This window comes from Sphaerodactylus townsendi, linkage group LG01 (genome assembly GCF_021028975.2).
Source record: "Sphaerodactylus townsendi isolate TG3544 linkage group LG01, MPM_Stown_v2.3, whole genome shotgun sequence".
In the NCBI taxonomy this organism is placed as follows: Eukaryota; Metazoa; Chordata; class Lepidosauria; order Squamata; family Sphaerodactylidae; genus Sphaerodactylus; species Sphaerodactylus townsendi.
In genome coordinates, this window is record NC_059425.1 from 43,328,394 (window position 1) to 43,349,145 (window position 20,752).

The window sequence follows — 20,752 nt, forward strand, 5'->3', positions numbered from 1 at the left end:
CAGACGCGTTTTTTGGCTCTGGCAAAAAAACCCTATTCGTAGTCTGTTTGTGTCAGTCTGTGTTTGCCTGTAGTCCTTAGGGTGAATGCAAAGCGATCCGGCAGGGGAAGAAGTGAGATAGCAGCGGCTGAAAGCAACAGCTTTCCTTCCCACTCACCCCTCCCCCACCCCTTGGCAAATAGAAGCGTTGGCAAATAGACAGTTAATCATGGGCGCTTGAGGTCCTTTTGGCCTGAACGCGAAACCTTTGTTGGCTCAGCGGCGGGCTGCACACGCTCCCACAAGTCAGTGACGGCCATAAAGAAGGGGGGAGACGCTCCACTCAAACGGACCCCGCAACGCAGCGGCGGCGGAAAATCTGAAGCCTCGAGCGTATGTGCAGTCATCCCAACCTGCCAAGAAAAAGACTAAGCGGCCGAGGGGTCTGCCTTCCCAGGGTGCGTCCTTAACCGGAGACTCCATAGCCGACTCCTCCTGCCTTCCCAGGGCCACCGAGGCAGTGCGTGCTGCACCTCAAAAGGCGGAGCCCCGATCAACTGGTTTCTTCCCTGTGCCCCTAACAGGCAAGACCCACAGGATCCTGAACGGGGAGATTCACAACAACACTGGGCAGTTAACTCCAGCCTCCTCCTGGATGACAGCAGCCCCCTGCAGTTTTCGCTGAGTTCCTTAGAAGGGAGATAGACCAAAGCTCTTGATGCAAGAGAGATCAAAGAAGGCAGCTAATCCCGGCTCCTCTACTCGGTCCCATAGATCCCGCGAGTCCCCCCCATCGAGAGGACTCCGGCTCCTACAGAAAGGACCCCTTAGCCCTACCTAATGAGGAGGAAGAAAGAATTATCCAGTTTAGGCGAGCGGCTCTGATGGGGGGAGAAAAAAAATTCTCTGACACAGGAAACCCCTGAGCCAGCTGTAGAGACAATCCCATACAGTTCTTTTAAACTGGAAGGAAATCCAATCCTTAATTTCTAAAACTTCATCTCCGCTCTGGATTTCACAGCGACCCTGAGGTGGCGGAAGAACAAATTCCCAGCCTTCCATTAACGCTTCCAACAAGCCGTAATCAAGGGCTATCCAAAAGGCACATCATCCTACTTCCCCGCTGATAGGGAGAGAACAAGTATTTCCCTGTTCCTGAATGCTTTGTTAAAAAAAGGATTCATAGGGAATAACTCCAATCCCACTGCCCACAAGGGCTTGCCCTAATTTTTTAAGAAAAAATATCTGATGCCTCAGCACGGTTTCACGTCCTCCTCCAGAATCCTCCAGTTGATGCCCTGTGTCCATCCCTACATTTCGGGGCACTGGTGGCAGCCGCAAAGGGGAGGGCAATATCAGGGACCCGCTTGATAGGAGGTCTGGAAGCAGCGCTTCTTAGATCCCATGAGTGGTTGGCGGCAGCCATCAAAACTCTTCGCCCTCCTCCACAGTGGCCATGAGCCTCCATGGGTGGTGGCTCAAAGCGTCTCCTGAGAGATGATTCCGAGAATTCGAAGCAAAGGCATCCAGAGAAGGCATCGAAAGGGTCACTTTCTGCCAAATTCCTTCACTGTAGCAGATGCCACCTTGACGCCATGTCACTGGTAGCGAGATCCTTAGCCTCTAATAACATGATAGCAAGGCATAGCGCCTGGATTAAGCCATGGCAACCCGGACATACAATCCTAAACACGTAGTGGCTGGTTATTCATACTATGGAGGGGCCCTATTTGGCAAAAGAATTGGGCCAGAAGTCCTTGTCCAAACCAAAGGACAACAAAAAAACGATGCCAAAGAATCTGTCCGGGCACCCGACAGAGTCCTCTACCAACAACAAGTTTACCTTCCGGTCCCACAAATCCCATACCCGCTTGCACTTAGCGAGGCGAGGGCAAAGACCACACTGGCAGAATCAACATTCCTTTCGGAACTACAAAATGTCCTTCAAACAATACAACAAGCCGGGCAAGTCCTTCAACTCCAATAAGAACAAGCAATAATGATCAAAGCATCCCGGTGGGAGGCCGTCTCCAACACTTTCAGCACCGTTGGCAGGGAAACCACGTGGACAGGTGGACAAAGGAAGTCCTTCGCCACGGGTTATGTGATAAAATTCAGCGTTATTCCACATCACCCACCTGTTCATTTAAGCGCTCTCAAAGGATCCGGCCAAAGCCAGCAGAACTCTGGAGGCGGTTTCCCACCTAACCAAGATCCAAGCCATCCGAACCTGTACCCGACGGGCGGGCGTTTCTCAGGGACATGACCACATTTCTTTACAGTCCCCAAAGGAAATGGGGCCTGGAGAACAATCCTCAACCTGAAGCGCATCAACAAATTCATTCGGGTCCCCAAATTCAAGATGGAAACCCACGCCGGTCTATCACGGCAACTCTTAAGCCATCAAGATCTGCTGACTTAGATGAATCTGGCGAAGCCTGTTACACATCCCTATTCACAACTCTCTAGAAAGTACCTGAGATTAGCCATACAGGATCAACATTATCGAATTCAAGGCGTTGCCATTAGGACTAGCCATGGCCCCAAGAACCTTCTCCAAGGTACTATTGGCTCCAGTCATCATGTTGAGGGAACAGGGGATACCGCGTCTACCCCTACACCGGCGATCTGCTGATTCGTTCGAAAACCGATCCCAAAGGCCATCGCCGACGCCAGAGGTAGTTCAAAGAAACCCTAGCACAGCGGCGGCTTTATAAGTAAACAAAGAAAAAAAAAAGCTCTTTCATTTCCTCCACGCGGCTAGAACACCTAGGAGCAGTGCTGGACACGATTACGGGCTCCCTTTTCATACCAGAAGAGAAGGTAGAAAGAGATCAGGAAAACGACATTACTAGTCATGTCCAACAGAAGATTGTCCATGCTGAGCTGACAAGTCTGCTGGGAACCTTGATCTCAGTAATCGAGCCTGACCCAGTGGAGCGTTTTCATGAGAGACATCCAAGCGATTCATCCGTGCATACCAGTTGGACATTGTTGCCAAGAAAGACAGAAAATTGACCACCGTAACCCCTTGAGTCCGTCTCAGCCTTCTCTGGTGGGCCCGAACCCGCTCCAACCTCAGGCGGGGGAAGCGTTATCTACATGCTCCTTCGAGCTCAAGTCTTCTGGGCAGCCAGCCTTGGGGAGCTGGGGGGCCACACTCAGTCAAATGTATGTCCAGGGAACTTGGTCTCCAAAAGAATCTACGGCTCCACATCAGTAATGTGATTTGGAAACTTCGAGCGATCTTCCTTGCCCTTCAAGCCGTGTGCGGCCACAAATTAAGTCACCAACATGTCATCATAAGAACAGCGAACCCACAATGTTGCCGTGAAGATGTGCATCAACAACCAGGGAGGCTCCAGATCAGCCAAGGCTCCACTTTCGGAAGCAAAAAAAAAAAAAAAAATCCTCCGATGGGCCAAGGAGCGCAGTATCGCTAGAAGCCCTACACATCAGAGGAGTCCAGAATCTAGAGTAGGATTAGCTCCTTCAGACAGAATCTGTCTGAGAAACCCGAATGGCGACTTCGATCCACGGGTCTTCTTCAAGATATGCAACACCTTCGGCACTCCGGAGGTGGGCCATATTCACCCTCTCCAGAAGAACCATCAACTTCCAAAGTTCATGACCCGACACTACCATCCACAGGCAGTAGCTTGGCGGGCGCCCTGAACTTCGATATAGCCTCCGATCTTCTCTATGCATTCCCTCCTTTTCCCCTGATCCCTCGGCTCCTCGCGCGGGATCATATCCGCAGGCGCTTTGGTGATCCTTGTAGCCCCCAGATGGCCCAGGAGACCCTGGTTCACCACCATCCTGGAACCTGGCCATCGCAGAACCACTGACTCTGCCAATCACTTCCGACTTCCTGGCGCAGGGCCCCATCATACATCCCGATCCTGCTTGGTTCAAGCTGACCGCATGGCTCTTGAACGGGCAAACTCAGGATAAAGGGGAATTTTCGGAAGAAGTCACATCTACCAATCTTAACAGCCAGGCGCAGGTCGGTGGTCAATATCTACGGCATTTCGCCGGAAGGCCTACGTCATTGGTGAATTGCCGCGCATAACTGACTTCGACCCCACGGAACCATCCATCACCGTTATCTTGGAGTTTTGCAACAGGGCTGTAAATGGGACTCAAGTGAACACCTTCACGGAAGGACAATTGGTGGCTCTTGCTACCCGTCATCCCTCGTGTGAAGCGACACCCCCATCACCAGACATCCGGGCGTTCTGAACTTCCCTAAGAGGGGTAAAATTGTCCCAACCTCGCGGTAGTCCACGCAGGTTCCCCTCTTGGGCGCCTGAGCGCTGTCACCATCGGCACTCACTAGGTCCCCGTTCGAACCCATTCAAGCTGTACACATCAAATGGGTAAGAATGAAAGCGTTATTCTTAGTTGCAATAACATGCGCTGGTAGCAGAGTGGCTGAACCCGGCGCCCTTTCAATAAACTCAAAATTCTCGCGTGTCCCATGGGATAGAGTATGTCTTATTGCAGATCCAACTTTCATTCCGAAGGTTAACTCCCCTTTCCACGTGCGCCAGGAGATCGTCGTTCCCAACTTCATGCCGAACCCCTCTCATCCCAAAGAGAAATGCGTGGCACACATTGGACGCGCAGACGGGCCTTAAAAGCACATACATAATAAAAAAAAAAGGCGAGGAGGAGTTCACGCCGTCAGAGAGTATGTTCATCAACATTAGCCCGTAACTTAGGGGTATAAATGTCCAAGGCAGCAATCAGTAGTACCACAAGAGAAGCCTGTATATGCGAAGCATTCGAGCTTCTGACTTACCGGTCCCTCAGGGAGTCACAGCTCACTCGGTTAGCAATGCTGCGACCAGCAGCGCAGCCTTCCGAAATCAGGCATCGATTGGAAGACATCTGCAAAGCTGCCACCTGGTCTTCCATTTCCGCGCTTCATGCGTCATTGTAAAGAGTCGGTCCCTGGCGCAAACCCCGCAGAATCAGCCTTTGGCAAAAGGGTACTGGAAAGTATCATCGTGGACTAATGAAACCCACCCGAATTCGGGACACTGCTTCGGGGAGGTCCCACACAAGATGCCCCACTCCTACAGTAGAAGGATCCGGTGGATACTCACCGTGAAGGAGTCTTTCTACTGTAGGTAAGTGGGAACATCTTGGCCCTCTCTAGTTCCATTTGTTTCCCGATGTTACTCTCTCAATTATCAACTAAATTCATGTTTTCAGACTGTTCAACGTTTAGGGTTGTCGTTGTTGTTGTCACTGTTCTAGTGATCCTAGTTGTGCCGAGCCGTTGGTTTTCCTTCCGTGTTTTTGGTTATATGTTCCTGTTACTTAAGTGCTATACTACTATGCCAGGCGGGGGTACTGAAGAAGGTGACCCCAAGACCTCACAGGAAGTACATGGAAGAATTTCATCATTTCCTGCCTCTCTGCAATTGGTCGAGATCACACCCACACAAGATGCCCCACTTACCTACAGTAGAAAGACCCTTCACGGTGAGTATCCAGTGGATCCTTCTGTGCAGTGAGATCCTGAAGACAGTACTGAACTATTATCAGGAGTCCCTTAAGCTTGTTGAGCTTGAAGGTGCTTCTGGAGTTGTCATTTATTGCAAAGAAGTTTGATATGGTATTTAGATGGCATTTCTGGCTTTCAGTTATCCTTGGAGGATACTGAAATATGACATGTACCATAGCTCTTTTTAAAGCAGTTTTTTCCTTGCTGTTTTGGCAGGTTTCTGTGTTCTTTATCAGAATAGAAAATTGGAGGTGAATATACTGCAGTATTTTGGATGTCATATGATTAGATTTTTGCAGTGATGTTAAACCTCTGGATTGGAGCTGAGGTGCACCATTTTTAGAAGTTTTTAGGAGGTTCTGCAAGACCATGCAATTTTGAGGGCTTTAAAGTTGGGGAGTGGTGTTGTAGATGGGTTTTATTGTAATTTATATATTTGTAATTTTTGGGAATAGTAAACTGCCTTAAGCTGCAAGAGAAGTGATATGTATTAATAAATAAATATGCTAGAAGTCATAGAATCTGTGTGTATACAAGCTTACTTGTTTATTTAGTTAACTTACTTAATTTATTGGCTTCCTTTCTCCCTAGCAAACTCAATATGATTTAAAAAATAAACAAAATGATTATTTAAAAACACAATAAACCATACAAAATAGAACAATAATTATAAAACCTGTAAAATGTCACACTTTAAAAACTCCAGTTAGGACAGTTAAGGATATTTTGTGTAGGAAATCAGACATGATCACTTCTTTTCCTTGTTTACCAATGGCAGAATCCAATCACTATTGTATCTACATTGTATCTTGCTGCACTATTGTATTTTGTTGTACATTTATAGATACTTGCATAGAGAACAGTAACTTTATTTGGAAAGTAGTTGTAGTCTTGACTTGCTGTTCTCTGCCTGGACGTGCGCGCACACACACACGCTGCCCTTTCATTACTGGTTATTATTTCTACTGGTTCGTGTTCTGTCTTTCTGCATTATAGAATATACCATGACATATTTAGTTACTTTAAGTACACATCCTTTTTGTAACTATTTTTGAATAGGAAACTTAGGTTTTGACCTATCCCACTCCAAGAAGGAAAGTTTAGTCAGATACTTGTCTTGGCTAGCTCTAGTATAATTATGAAATGTTAGCACTGGATTCTCATATATAATATTAAAGTGTTAGAAACCTACTTTAAAATTTGTCTACTAAAACTTTTTACATCCATTTCTTAATCTCAAAGTACTAAATTGATTAATTTTTCCCTTGGTTTTCAGAAACTCAGTAATGATCTTCAAAGTAAATCTAGCTATCTTTTTCACAGTGTATATTTTGGAAACCTTAATTATTTCTTATTATGGTACAATAGAATGTTTTGAGAGCTGGTTGTCCTGAATTACTAAGAATTTTATAAGCTGTTTAATTATTATGCAGTAATCTTTTACACCCTCAAAAATGGGGGCTCGTCAGCTTTCAGAAGCATCAACATTAAAACAATGGGTAGTAATCATCAAGTCAGATCAATAACACTCTTAAAAAGTAACAGCATACAAAAATCAATATAATAGAATAGCTTGCTGCTGGCAGCCAGGAGCTATCTGTTTTGCCAGCTCTCAGGAAAGCTTGTAAGGCAGTTTTACTAATTATCCCAAAATCTTTCTGACCAGAACGACTTTGGAAATCTTCCTGAAACCTGGGGTCTTTCATGGCACTGCCAAAAAGGTTTGTGATTGAGCTGAAGGCATTCTAATTTTGAGAGGAGAAACAACAAGGAAATGTTGATTTGGCAATGATCCTTGGCCAATGGCCTATATGAAACTTTCCCTTTGATTATTTTTCTTTGTTTATGGCATGTAAAGGAATTGGAAGGTCCGTCCAGGCTGACCTACCATATAATTCTGGTGTCAAAATTTTTTGTGCCTTATTAAATACCTTCCTGTATTTAGTCTGCAAATAGAGACCTCGTGAAGCTGTTGAACTGTTAAAGTCAAGAAGACCTCAGCCTAATCATTGCTTATTGGAGTCATCTTTGAAACATCATGTAAGCAGATTTGCATTTAAGATAGCAACCAAAAATAATATAAAACAAACAGTTAAGAAAAAATCATAACAGTAATGTTTCTGAAACTAGGCAAGAGCTGCAAAAGCCCTTCTGAATAAACTTTTCACCACCTTCCAGAATTCTTCCTGAAGCTCAGTTACAAATTCAGAGTTAGAAGCCAGCATGCTAAGTATTTAGTCATGGTTAATAAGAGTACAGACCTAATCAATAGCCATGGTTGGTAAGGTAGCGGCCCTGTGCAACCCTGTGGCCTACTGTTTTCCTTATGACTAAGGACTAGGCAGGGTTACATCTGGACTAGCACTGGTTAATCTGGTTTAAATAATGAGGATGAAAATGTTATTTAAGAATTTCCCCACAGGTATACTGAGACTGATCAGGTTTTTTAAATGGTAAGTGGTATTTTTAGTTTAAAAATTTGCCAATTTTCATTGTCCAAAGTAATTGAAAGTGTAGTTGGGCTGCTAAAATCCTTCATATCCTCAGTATATCAGCTTTTTTCTTGAAATGATAGGGCTTGACTTGCAGAATAGAGCCAGTGTTGTACTGTCCATGCTGCAAATAAAACATTTTGTAATTGTCTGGAATTAGCAAAAGGAATAAGTCAAGACCCTCTTCACAGTCCATTTGCCTGAATGCTATTCTGTGGACCTGATGTAAATTTTATTTATTTACCCCAGACACTTGATGCCACAACCGTTTTTTTTCTTCATGTAATTATCTGATTTTGTCAAGAGTTTGCCTGTTTATATGGTCTGTTCTAACTCTGAGGAGGACGGCATCTTGAACTTTGGGTGATTCCCACCAATTATTACCTGATCATTGTGGCCAAGACTTCTAGACGCCACAGGAGAAATGATGAAATCAACGCATGAGAACTCAGAACCATCAGGAAAGCACTCATTTATTTTCAGTCAGACCTCAATGTGTTCTTGTCAGGATGGACAGTATTTCAACCAAAACCCATACCAACAAGCAGGCAGGTTCAAGATCATCCACCCTGCACAACTCATCCTTTCCTGGGGAAACATGAATGATCAATCTTAGCAGAACACATTTCAGGGCTTCCTGAGCATTCAGATGGACTTGTTGAACAGATAGTTGACGAGAACGAATGGTCCCTTAAGAAGGAGATCTTTCAACAAATTGCAACTGGGCTTGGAATCCTGAAGGTTTTGTCTCGACACCAGATCATCAAGTACTGAGATTGTTTTTCAGATACCACCATCCTCCATCAGAAAAAGTGGATGCCTTAACCTCATTGTGGCTCACAGGCCTTCAGTATATGTTCCCACCACAATAATGACCTCCAGAAAGGCATCCACTAGACACATTTACAATGCTAGCTGGAAAGCCTTTATGAGGCCCCTTCAATCCTCTAAATCCTTCTTGGGCCAGCTGATAGCCTTTCTACAAGAAGTTGCTCATCAACAGCTAAAAGCAACCATCCTGCATCACCAAGTAGCAGGTATAGCTACACTCCTACCTCAGATAACAGGTATTGTCCTCAGTAGACATCCTCATATTATGTGCTTTCTTAAAGAGGTTATGTGGATTAGCCCTCCTGTGGTCCACATATTTTTGCTGTTAGCGCTCACTGAAATGCCTGTTGAATTCTTAAATTCCCCTCAAATGGCTATTAATGAAGACCCTCTTCCTCATGGCAGAGACCTCGGTTAGGAGGATGTCAGACCTGGGAGCGTTTTCTTCCAGAAAAGACCTGTGCATCCCAAGGACAAGGTACTGCTTCTACTGGACCCTGCCTTTTTTCCTAAGATGAACTCTCTCTTCCACCAAAGGCAAGAGATTCATCTACCATCCTTCTGCCCACAACCTAGCTGTCCCCAGGGAAAGGAATAGCACAAATTGAATCACAGGAGGGTCCACAAAATTTACCTTTGACATACAGAGTCAATCAGAAAATTGGATTCTCCTTTCATCTCCTTAACAGCCCCCAAAAGGGGGAAAATATCCAAATCAGCTATCAACTATTTATTTCATTTTACTGGAGTTCTACAACATACTTCCACACCTACCATGTTTTCCCAAAAATAAGACAGGGTCTTATATTACTTTTTGCTCCAAAAGATTAGTTAGGCCTTATTTTCAGGGGATGTCTCCCCCCCCCCATGATTTTGTGCCCCCTACATGAAAAGATCAGCTGCGTTGGGGAATCTGTAGCTAGGGCTTATTTTTGGAATATGGCTTGTATTTCAAGCATCTCCAAAAATCCCAATAAATCATGCTAGGGCTTATTTTCGGGGTAGGTCTTATTTTCGGGGAAACAGGTTATAAGGCAAGAAATATTCCAATTCTCACCCATCTCCTAGTACACAGCTATCAGAAGTCCCAAGATTCAAGATGGCCTCCTCCTCAGAGCGAGAATAGAACCTTGGATACTCACTGTGAGGGTTCCTTCTGCTCTGAGACTTGGAAGGCATCTTGTGCCCCCCCCCCCCCGTGGTGGGATTCGGCAGGTCCGCACCACATCGGCAGAACCGGTTGTTAAAATGGTGCTTATGAACAACCTGTTGTTGAATTACTTGAATCCCACCACTGGAACCGGTTGTTAAATTATCTGAATCCCACCACTGCCCCCCCCCAAAAAAAACCTCAGTGAAAAGAGAGTGTGAAGATACAAGGAAGATGTAACTGGGTGTAATTGGCATACTGATGACACCCCAGTCCATGCACTCAGACCAACTGGTTGAGGAGGCACATTGCTCCTTGAGGTACACCACACACTAATGAGTGTCATGGTGATGTTCTCTCCCCTAGTGCCACCCTCTGTCCCCAAGAGCACATCCACTGCAAAGGCTGTCCCACTGTTGTCAAAGTGGTAAGTCAAAAATTCTCCATTGAGCACGAGGACATCTGGGTTTTGTCGTGTCCAATCAGGGAGGCAGGAATCTTAAATTGATTAGCAGCTTCCCTCTTGTGCTAGGACCGCCCTTCTGAGCTCCAGTTTCCTTCCTGCCTCCAGGGAGAGCAGACTACTACAGTTGCCTGTCCTCTATTCTATTTTCTAATCTACTTTCAGGTCTAATAACACCAGTGGCGCTGATCCAGCTTGATCCAGTTGTATCCTAAGGTGGTCTGTGAGGGTGACCAAAGCCATTCCTATCCCATGGCCAGGTCAAAAGCCAGATTGAAATGGGGCCAGTACTGATGCATCCTCTAGGAAACCCTGAACTGTTTCTCAGGTGCTCTCTCAACTACCTTACCCAGGAATGCCAGATGGGACACTGCAGTAGTTGGATGGATCATTTGGTGACAGCTAATGACCCCTGAAGCGTATCTTTGGCATCCTGTTCAGATTTTATCTTAAGTTGAAAAGAAAATAAGTAATTCAGAATACTATATAGTTCACTAGACCTGTAGATAATGCTAATTCAGTTATTTGAGGATGAAATGAGGAATGGCATGGTACTAAAGGAATAAAGGAGCAGAGCAATATATATATATTAAACTAGCGGGTCCCGGCCACGCGTTGCTGTGGCTTATTGTGGTGAAATGGGAAAGGAACAGCAGCAGCAAATTAATTGCAGAGGCCAACAGTACGTGCTCATGCAAACACGCAGTTATTGATATATTGGGAAGTTCATAGAGCTACTTTTGAATAAGCACACTGGTATTGTATTTACCAGTGACAAAAAAAACTATGCTTATTCTACAGAAACTTAGGCTCATTCTGCACATGCAGAATAATGCACTTTCAAACTGCTTTCAGTGCTCTTTGAAGCTGTGCAGAATGGCAAAAACCACTTTCAAACAGTTGTGAAAGTGGTTTGAAAACGCATTATTTTGTGTGTACGGAAGGGGCCTTAGACTGAATCTTCAACTGCAGTGCAACTAATAACGTAAGCATTTAATACATGTGTGCAGTTCCAAACACTCCTGACATGCAAGTAGACAACAAATCTTATACAAAAGCACAAACACATATAGCATTCAGTTCTTGGGATAGTCCAAGATGACCCATGTGGTTCTTTTTGCTCATTTCATGGAATTTTCCTCTTACCCACTTCAGTATAGATTCTTAATCCCTTACTCACTATATTTAGTGAGTACCTTCCCAATCAATATAACTGCTATTCATCCAATTGGGAGGCAGGAAATAAACTTTTTTCTCCTTCCTGGTTGTGATGAGACTGCCCATCTTCCCTCAGTTCTTTTCCTGCCTAGCTAGGGAGAAAAGTTCTTAGGTTGTCTTTCCTACTCTAATTATATTCTATAGTCTATTTTATCTGTAGTTTCACTTGTCTTTACAGCCTTATTATGGATCTCAAGTCTTGACTGTTATCATATTACCCTCTGCTTTCGTCTCTATTCTTACTGATTCCCTTCTCTGCCCCCCCCCCCCCTTAAGACAAGAAGGGTGGGAGTCAAGCATTCATTATTTAATCAGCTTGTAAGGTGGCCTGAGCATGCAGGGCTCCAAAGATGAAGTGTTCCTTCTAATGATGACTTCTAGGCCTCTTTTTCTAAAAAAAATCTTACTTTTTATGTTTAGGTAAGTACTACACACACAGTTCTTTGGACACTAACACTAAGACAAACTCTCCTACTTAAGAGTGTCTCTCCCACATGATACTTGTCATAGAAAGATGGTTAGTTCCCTTGAAGCTCCAATCCTTTCTATATCTCCCCTTTTCTCAGAAGTTTCACTTCACATCTGAGTGGGGTTCTCATCAGAGGGGGAAAAAGAACCAAGCCACCAGTGTGATTAATTAAACAATGTTATGTTTAACTCCAGGAACTCTTGTACAGATTCCTTTACTAAATTTTGCCCTTCCTGGCACTTAATTCAGAGAAACCTTGCCCACTCTGAATTGACACTCTGCTTTTAGAGAACAGAGCTACCTTACAGCTACCATTCACTCTGGCTCTCACAACAGAACTCTTTTTTTTTCTTCAGAACTCCCTTTCCTCAGGCTTTATAATGCTGTTCACCTCTTACAGCCAATCCTGAAGTGTTCTAAATTAACCCTTTGAGCTCTGAACATTCCATTGACTGTATAAGCTGAAATGTTTGTATATTTTACATCAGTTCTTTCCAGATTATTATGCAAATCCAGAAGGTGAAAGCTGAAGTGATAGTGATCACACCTTATTTGCCACAATGACTGTGGTTCTCCACTCTGCTCCAGATGTCAACATTACCTCCTGTATGCTTAAGGCTGAGCAGAGACATGTTGCTATGGGAGCCAGTACTTCATCTGAATCCCTCCATATTGAACCTGACTACATGGAGGTTGAAAGGAAGTCCTTGATCAGAGTAGGACTGAGTTACATGGTCATCAGTACTGTCTTCGTCTCCCGAAGGAAATCTACCCTACCATTAGGATTTATAACGTGACATGGAAGGCCTATGTGTGTTGGTCTGAATGAAATAAATTGAATCCTCTCCTCCAGGACATTCCTACTATTCTAGCATTCCTGCAAGAGGGTCTTCAGACAGGCCTTCAGTTGGCCACACTCAGAAGGCAAGTTGTGGCACTGGCCACAGTTGTCCCATGACTAGACGGCTGGCTGCTTACTCAACATCTGCATGTGCTTGGGTTCCATAGACGAGCCAAGGTGGTGGACTAATTGACAGTGTATAGGTTTCAGCTGTGGAGGTTGAATGCAGTTCTCAACACACTCACCAAGCACCCCTTGAATCTTTAACTACAGTTCAAATGAAATTCCTGAGATTTAAGACTATCTTTCTGATAGCAGTTAGGTCAGTGTGCCGGATATTTGAACTTAGTGTCTTCTCTGTTCATCCAGATAAGCGTGCATTTTAAAAGGATAAGTGGTACTACATTTGGTACCTTCTGTCTAGAAGTCATTTCCAAATTCCACATAGAGTGAGAGGTAGGCTTGCATTCTTCTGCTCCTGACCCAGACTTCTCACTGAAGCATTATGGCATAGCTTAGATGTGAGGAAAGCGTTGAAGAACTATCCCATCAGAACTCAATCTATTAGAAAACCCTTTTTAAAAATGTTATTTTCCATATCCCTTCCCAACAGTCTCAAAAACTTGCAATTCCAGGCAAAAGACAACCTTCTTTCCTTTCTCTGCTTATTCTCCTTCTGCTATACTTGTGAATTACTTCAAGTTGTTAATGTTCTTGATTAGTTTAAGACTGCTTTAGCGAGTTTCCAGATTGAGGGATGATGGGCAGTCTCATCACAATCAGGAAGGGGAAAAATGTTCATTTCCTGCCTCCCTGGGTGGATGGTGAGAAACACCCTCAAGATGTCTTCCTTAGCTCAGAGGAGAAGGATCATTCACGGTAAGTATCCAATAATCATTCTGCCAGCCAGATGCCTGCTATCAGCCACACAACTGCCATCATCACTAAGGAACAAGAGCCCCATACCTCTTTAAAAATAGTGTGGTAAATCATCCATGCATGGCTAAATTTCCATAAAGCTCATTGTTTCACAAGAGTTTGGTCAGAATTTCTGGTTGCCTGTTAGTAGGACAACCAAAATGGTGACTGAAATCGAGAATATGTGTAGTTTTCTGGGGCAAGAAAAGAGGAAGAATTATCTTCTCTGGGTGGCAGATTTGGCAGCAGTAATGGTGATAAGGCAAGGTAATGGTGGCACCTGTTGCCACTATCCCAGACAGTGAAAGATTTTGTGCTGCCAGTGATGGAAATAATTTTTTTAAAGAATATGATAAATTGAAATTCTATCCCTGAAAATATTGTGGTGGAACCTCGAGCAAAACTGAGTTTCAGTTTAAATTATTATTCAGCTGTTAGGAATTGCTTTGTAACTCAAATGCAGGCTATAATTCTACAATCTTGTGCACACTTACACTGAAGTAAGTCCCATTGACTAAATGGGACTTCTAAATGAACATGCTAAATGAAATTGCACTCTGTCATAAATGTCACTGTCAAGCTTGCTAATTTTTGAAAAAAGAAATGTTGTTGCCTGTTTTTACCATGGCATAGTGTCTCTCAAATTGCAGGGTCAAAGAAAATCTGTTTGGATACTGAACTGCTTGTGATACATGCTCTGACTCTGAATAAAAGAGTAGAACAGCATTTGAGCAATACCTATATTTGCCCTTATCAGATGCCAACAAAAATAGTTCAGAGGGTTATTGTATTTGTACTACTGACAGGTCATGTATGAAGTATTTCATGCCTTTTAAAATTATTATTATTATTTATTAGTATTTTGAGCTACAGTAAAGACTTAAGGCCTCCCAGCGCTGTGAATTCTGATCCTGGCAACAATAAAAATAGTTTTCTGAGCTATGTAGTAATTTGTTTTCATCATGTGGGGAGACCAAAAGGCAGGGTCTGGAATTTTGGCTGATACCAGCCTGGCCTGTTGAACATGAATTAGATAGTTTGGCTGAGAGACACATTAAGATTAGCAAAGTATGTTTGTTTTTAATATTCTCCAATATATGTTTGCAAGGAGTACGTTTTTAAAATCGGAATTTGACATAGGCATTAAAATCTATGCTTATCAAGGCTTATAAAAATCTAGAACCCAAAACAAATCATTTTTAAAAAATTAAGTTTCAGATACGATGTTTTTAAAAAATAACCTTTAAAAAATGAAATGGCTTAATACTGAATTCATGGTAATATTGCTGATGTATTTCCCTCATCAAAAATAAAACTGGAAAAACATCTTTATCAGTCGTCGTCGTCATCATCATCATCAGTTTGTTTGTTTGTTTGTTAAATTTGGTATACTGCCCACCCCCGAAGGGCTCTGGGCGGTGTAAAGATAAAAGCCATTATATGACTTCATATAAATATCATCCAGTAGGTCAAATATTGCATTGCATGTGTTTATTATGAGCCTTCTATTGTAACCATCCTCTGATAAGGCATCAAATTATGTATATTCTACCAAACTGGGTAAAATGTTTCCATTCCATGGCCTAGGGAAATACCTGTATCTGGTAGGCACAACGTGAGGTAAAGTGGTTAGCATTGGGCTTGTATCTAGTAGAGCAGGGGTAGGGAACCTGTGGCTCGAGAGCCGCATGCGGCTCTTCTGCCCTTGCACTTTGGCTCCACGAGCCGAGCCGCTGGCCCCATCTTTGCCCGCCCTGCAGGCAGCAGGCCGGGCGCATCCATGCGCTTCTCAGAATGAGCGGAGTAAAAGGTAAAAAAAACCCCAATATACATAGTGTTATCTTTATTTTAAATATCAAAAATTATTTGCGGCTCCAAGTGTTTTCTTTTCCCGTGGAAAACGGGTCCAAATGGCTCTTTGAGTGTGAAAGGTTCCCTACCCCTGTAGTAGAGTGAAGTTCAGATCCCCACTCTGCATGCAAACTTTGGCCAGTCTTATGCTCTCAGCCTAATCTACCTCACAGGGCCTGGTTGGGAAAAAGATGAAGTGTAAATCAGATGACTCTCATTTCTTTATGGAAACTTGTAGCCCAACTTATATATGTCATTCAGAAGTACGTAGTAGAATATGCAATAAGACTTTCTTCTAGATAAGTGTCTGTAGGGTTTGTAGGGTTGTAGACTTAGGAAGAATTAGGACTAATAAAAGGAAACACTTCTTCATGCAACGTGTGATTGGTGTTTGGAATATGCTGCGACAGGAGGTGGTAATGGCCACTAGCCTGGATAGCTTTAAAAGGGGCTTAGACAGGTTTATGGAGGAGAAGTCGATTTATGGCTACCAATCTTGATCCTCTTTGATCTGAGATTGCAAATGCCTTAACAGACCAGGTGATCGGGAGCAACAGCCACAGAAGGCCATTGCTTTCACATCCTGCATGTGAGCTCCCAAAGGCACCTGGTGGGCCACTGCGAGTAGCAAAGATCTGGACTAGATGGACTCTGGTCTGATCCAGCTGGCTTGTTCTTATGTTCTTATGTTCTTGCAAGGTAATATTACCTTGCTTTGTTGCCTTGCATGTATAGAGAGAGCCAAGCAGAAATTAATCATCCCCCCCGCCCCCATAATTCTGCAGTGCACAAGTTATGTGAGCTGCATAATCAATTTTTTTGGATTTAAAACATTTTTATCCTACTTTTTCAACTAGTCAGGGCCATCAGGGTGTAGCAGAGCTTCAGAGTAGGGTCTGGGTGACCAAGGTTCAAATTCGCATCTATCTCTGGAAGCTTACTGAGTTATTTTGGAACAGTCATGAACTTTTAGCCTAAACTACTTCACAAGGTAGTTGTGTGGATAAAAATGAGAGAATACTATAAGCTTCCTTGGTTCCCACTGTGAAGAAAAGTGGATTATAAATGAAATCAATAAAAAATAAATATAGCTGACAATGGGAGGCAGATTAGGTACATTGATGGATGGCTGAGGAGGAGAGAATAAGCAGGGAAAGGGAAGAAGATATGAGGGTTGCCTGAAGGAGGGAAAGAGAAAATAATATTTATGTACTAATATTTTGAATTAATTTTATTATTTATCTAGTTTACATCAGGAATTTTATTTGTGTTTATTTCAATTATTTATGCTGCATAGTTTCCCCCTTTTTAAACTGATGTACGTGTCATGGACACAAACAGACAGTACACAATAGTTAAGGTCCAGGGTCAGCACAGACATCAAATCCAAATCTCTCCTCTTCAGCCATCAAATCCAGACATAAGTCCAGACCAAGGTCAAAATGAAGAAGACAGTGCACACACAGCTAGGGCAGTAGCAAACAGATTCATTGCTTCCACATAGCCTCCTGTTTCCCAGCCTCTTTCAACAGGAGACTGCCCAAGCAGTTGGTAATTACCTGCACCTGACTATTGCCCCAGCCCTGCTCCTGCAAACACTCCTGTTTGCAGTTGAGGCTGGGGTGGTGCAGGGCTGCCAAGTGTTTTGTGTCTTCTGCCCTTCAGGTCCTGTGCAGCCTTCTTCTGCACCACTCAAGGGGCTCAGGGGATGCAGGGGGAAAGCGAACCAGGCTCCCTGTGACTGACCTGGTGCCGCAAAGCTGAGGAGCTTCTGGACTGGCCCCAGTTATTGCCCTGGGTCAGAACCCACAATCTATAGCTCATTCCGCACATGCAGAATAATGGATAGTAAGCCATCTTGGCCCTCCCATGGCTTATGATCAAGATGTGTTCCTTTATTCCACCTTTTCTCAGTTGAAATCACACAAATGGGTTAGGAGATTAAAGGGATAGTTTCCCATGTTTCCTGTTACCATGTTGTTCATCCTTCCCTGTGTGACGAGTTTGTTTGGTTCAATGTTAAAGTTGAATGTTATATAGCTTTGTTAGTTGAAAATACTGGATCAGAATGGAAGGCAACGACCAGACAGGAAATTCAAACAACAACTTCCTGCCTCCCAGAGACTGGGGTGCGAAACCACCCAATCCAAGATGGCTTACTATCCCCCAGGAGAAGGACCCTTCCCAGTAAGTATCCAATGGTCCGCTCTCCATCTTCACTTTGTTCCTGGTTCAGAAAGTAATCATTTCCATTTTTGCTGAAAAGTATAGATTATTCTTTCACAAGACCAAACCATAAACTGTTCCATTCCTTCCAAACTAGAATTCCAAACTCTGGCTTAATTCTGATTTGGAGGGAGGAGAGAACAAATCAAAGTTTGTTGTTTGACTTAACAGTACGGCAGTTTGCCATGCCAGTGATTAATTTCTGCGCCAATATAAGGGATGGGGAAGAGAGGAAAAGAAGCTGAGAAACACTTGAAGTTGGTTGTTATAGTGAAACAGTGAACCTTGTTGCTTGCTTTGGCTTTTCTGTCTTCAGTATCCAGTAAAATGAAATCAATACATGTTTGAAAGGGTATGTTCAATGAATAAATAAAATAAAGAACTTTGTTTCAATTAATGTAGCCCTTCCATTTTTTTTATGACTGTGAAGCTCAAAGCGAAAGTTCAGAATTGAATCCAGAATCTTTGAACTGAGTTTGTTGAGAGAAATACTGGAGCTTCGCTACTTTTACAAGAATTGTCTTATTTATTGATCTAGAGTCGAATATAAATAATTGAATAGTGGTTCAGGGTGGATAATTTTGTGTACAAAAAAACCTTTGATGAGTTCAGTGTTGTCAAAATTTTCACAATTCTTGTATGATTTCTCTGTTATTGGGACACTTATTTTTGAAGTCTATTTTTCCTGAAAATAAGACATTTGTTCTGATTTATGTATGCTGATGCGAAAGTGTAGGAACTGGCCAGGATTCAAAGGGCTGCATTAGGTTAAAAAAACAGCAAAGGGCTGGGCATGTCCAGTGAGGATATCTTTATTATGATGTGGCATACCCTAGATCAGGGGTCGGGAACCTTTTCCCCTCAAAGAGCCATTTGGCTCCCCCTCCCCTGCTCCCCACCACTGGCTTTCGCTTCGCCCCCCCCTCCGCTCCCCCGCCCACTTGCTCGCTCGCGCCCCCCCGCCTGCTCACACACCCCACGCCTGCAGGGCAGGCATAGATGGGCCCGGCTGCGGCCTGCTCGGCGCAGGGGGGGGTAGGGAGCCCGGCGGCTGGGCCTTGCCGGCCTTGCCCGGTCGATTGATCGCCAGCCCTGCTCTCGCGCGGGGCGAGGGTTGAAGACCCGGCGGCTCGGCGCGGCCGACCCGAGGCGGTGATCGCCCAGCCCTGCTCCTGCGCCAGAGTTAGGCGGTGAGCCAGCGGCACCGGCTCCTGGGCAGCAATGGGAACAGCGGAGAAGAGCCCATCGCGTGCTCGCTTGAGCCAGCGGGTTGCTGACCCTGCCCTAGATATATCCCCTCCCACCTCCTGTTTCAATACAGGTTTGTTATGAGGGAAAGCAGACATCTTTTTGAGAAGCAAATGCCCCAGGACTTCTTATTTTATTGTAAAAAAAGTAGAATTCTTTGAATCTAGGCCATTATTTCTAAGCCAGAAAATAAACTACTTTTGTTCGTTTACTGTAGTATTCCTCAGCCTGACTTCTATTTTATTTTTATTTTCCCAAATAGCAAAATTAAGATATTTGCAACTCTATATTGAATATTAGTTCTATTTATCACTATTATTTGAACAAAACTCTTATCTACCTCATAACTATGAAAAATGCAGGTTTTTTCTGTTAAAGTCTGTAGATTTACCTGGGCATAAGCCCTGTTCAATAAAATGGCATTTATTTCTCAGTAAACATGTATACGATTGCATTGGATTGGTTCAGGTCATCATTCCGCTAACAGTGGAACCTTCCTGTGATACAAAGGAGAATTCTACCAGTGGATCACTCTTCATTTGTTTAAGCAAGGCTTGTTGTATTAGTTGAAGGCTCCACAGTTTGGAACAATAATCTTTGAATCAATCTTGTATTTATGAAATATTGTTTGTATTTCCAATTTTGAACTCAGTTATGTTTCCCCTGGTAAGCCTTTCCTCTATGACAATGGTGGTGAACCTATGGCACGGGTGCCAGAGATGGCACTCAGAGCCCTCTCTGTGGGCACGTGCAAACAGAGTCTCCCCCACCACACACACACATCTAGGCTGGCCTGGGCTGCTTGGCTCAATTATTAGCATTAAACCTAAGACCTAGTTTTGGAGAAGCAGTGTAGGTAACCCTGAAAAGCGCTGTTAAACCCCACTGATTTTCATTCGAAGAACTAAAGCACGATCCTTTACCTGGGAGTAAGCTCAGTTGCTGGCAATAGGGCTTGCTTCTGAGTAAACCCTCATAGGGTCATGATTCACCTGTTGGAAGAGTTGCATGGTTGCTTCAAAGCAGAGCCACCGATTACCACGAAGCTTACTCCCGAGTAACGCACACCTCGGAGCCAACCTTTTTTTCTAAACTAAAACCTCAGTATTCAGGTTACATTGCCTCAGGTTACATTGCCGTGTTGGCACTTTGCGATAAATAAGTAGGCTTTGGGTTGCAATTTGGGCACTCGGTCTCGAAAAGGTTCGCCATCACTGCTCTATGACCTGTTATCCCTTGTATCAATTTGAAAAAAAATGAACCTGTATCCCATGCCAGATTAAGAAGAGATAAGCAGTCCATTATTGTAGATGGGTAATAGAAAAGTTTTGTAAAACTGCTACATGTGATGTATATTTATAAAGGCAGTGTTGCATAATGGTTAGAATGTCAGAGCAGGATTTGGGAGACCCAGGTTAAAATGCCCACTTTGCCATAAAGCTTGCTGGGTAATAAGCTTAAGAACATAAGAACAGGCCAGCTGGATCAGACCAGAGTCCATCTAGTCCAGCTCTCTGCTACTCGCAGTGGCCCACCAGGTGCCTTTGGGAG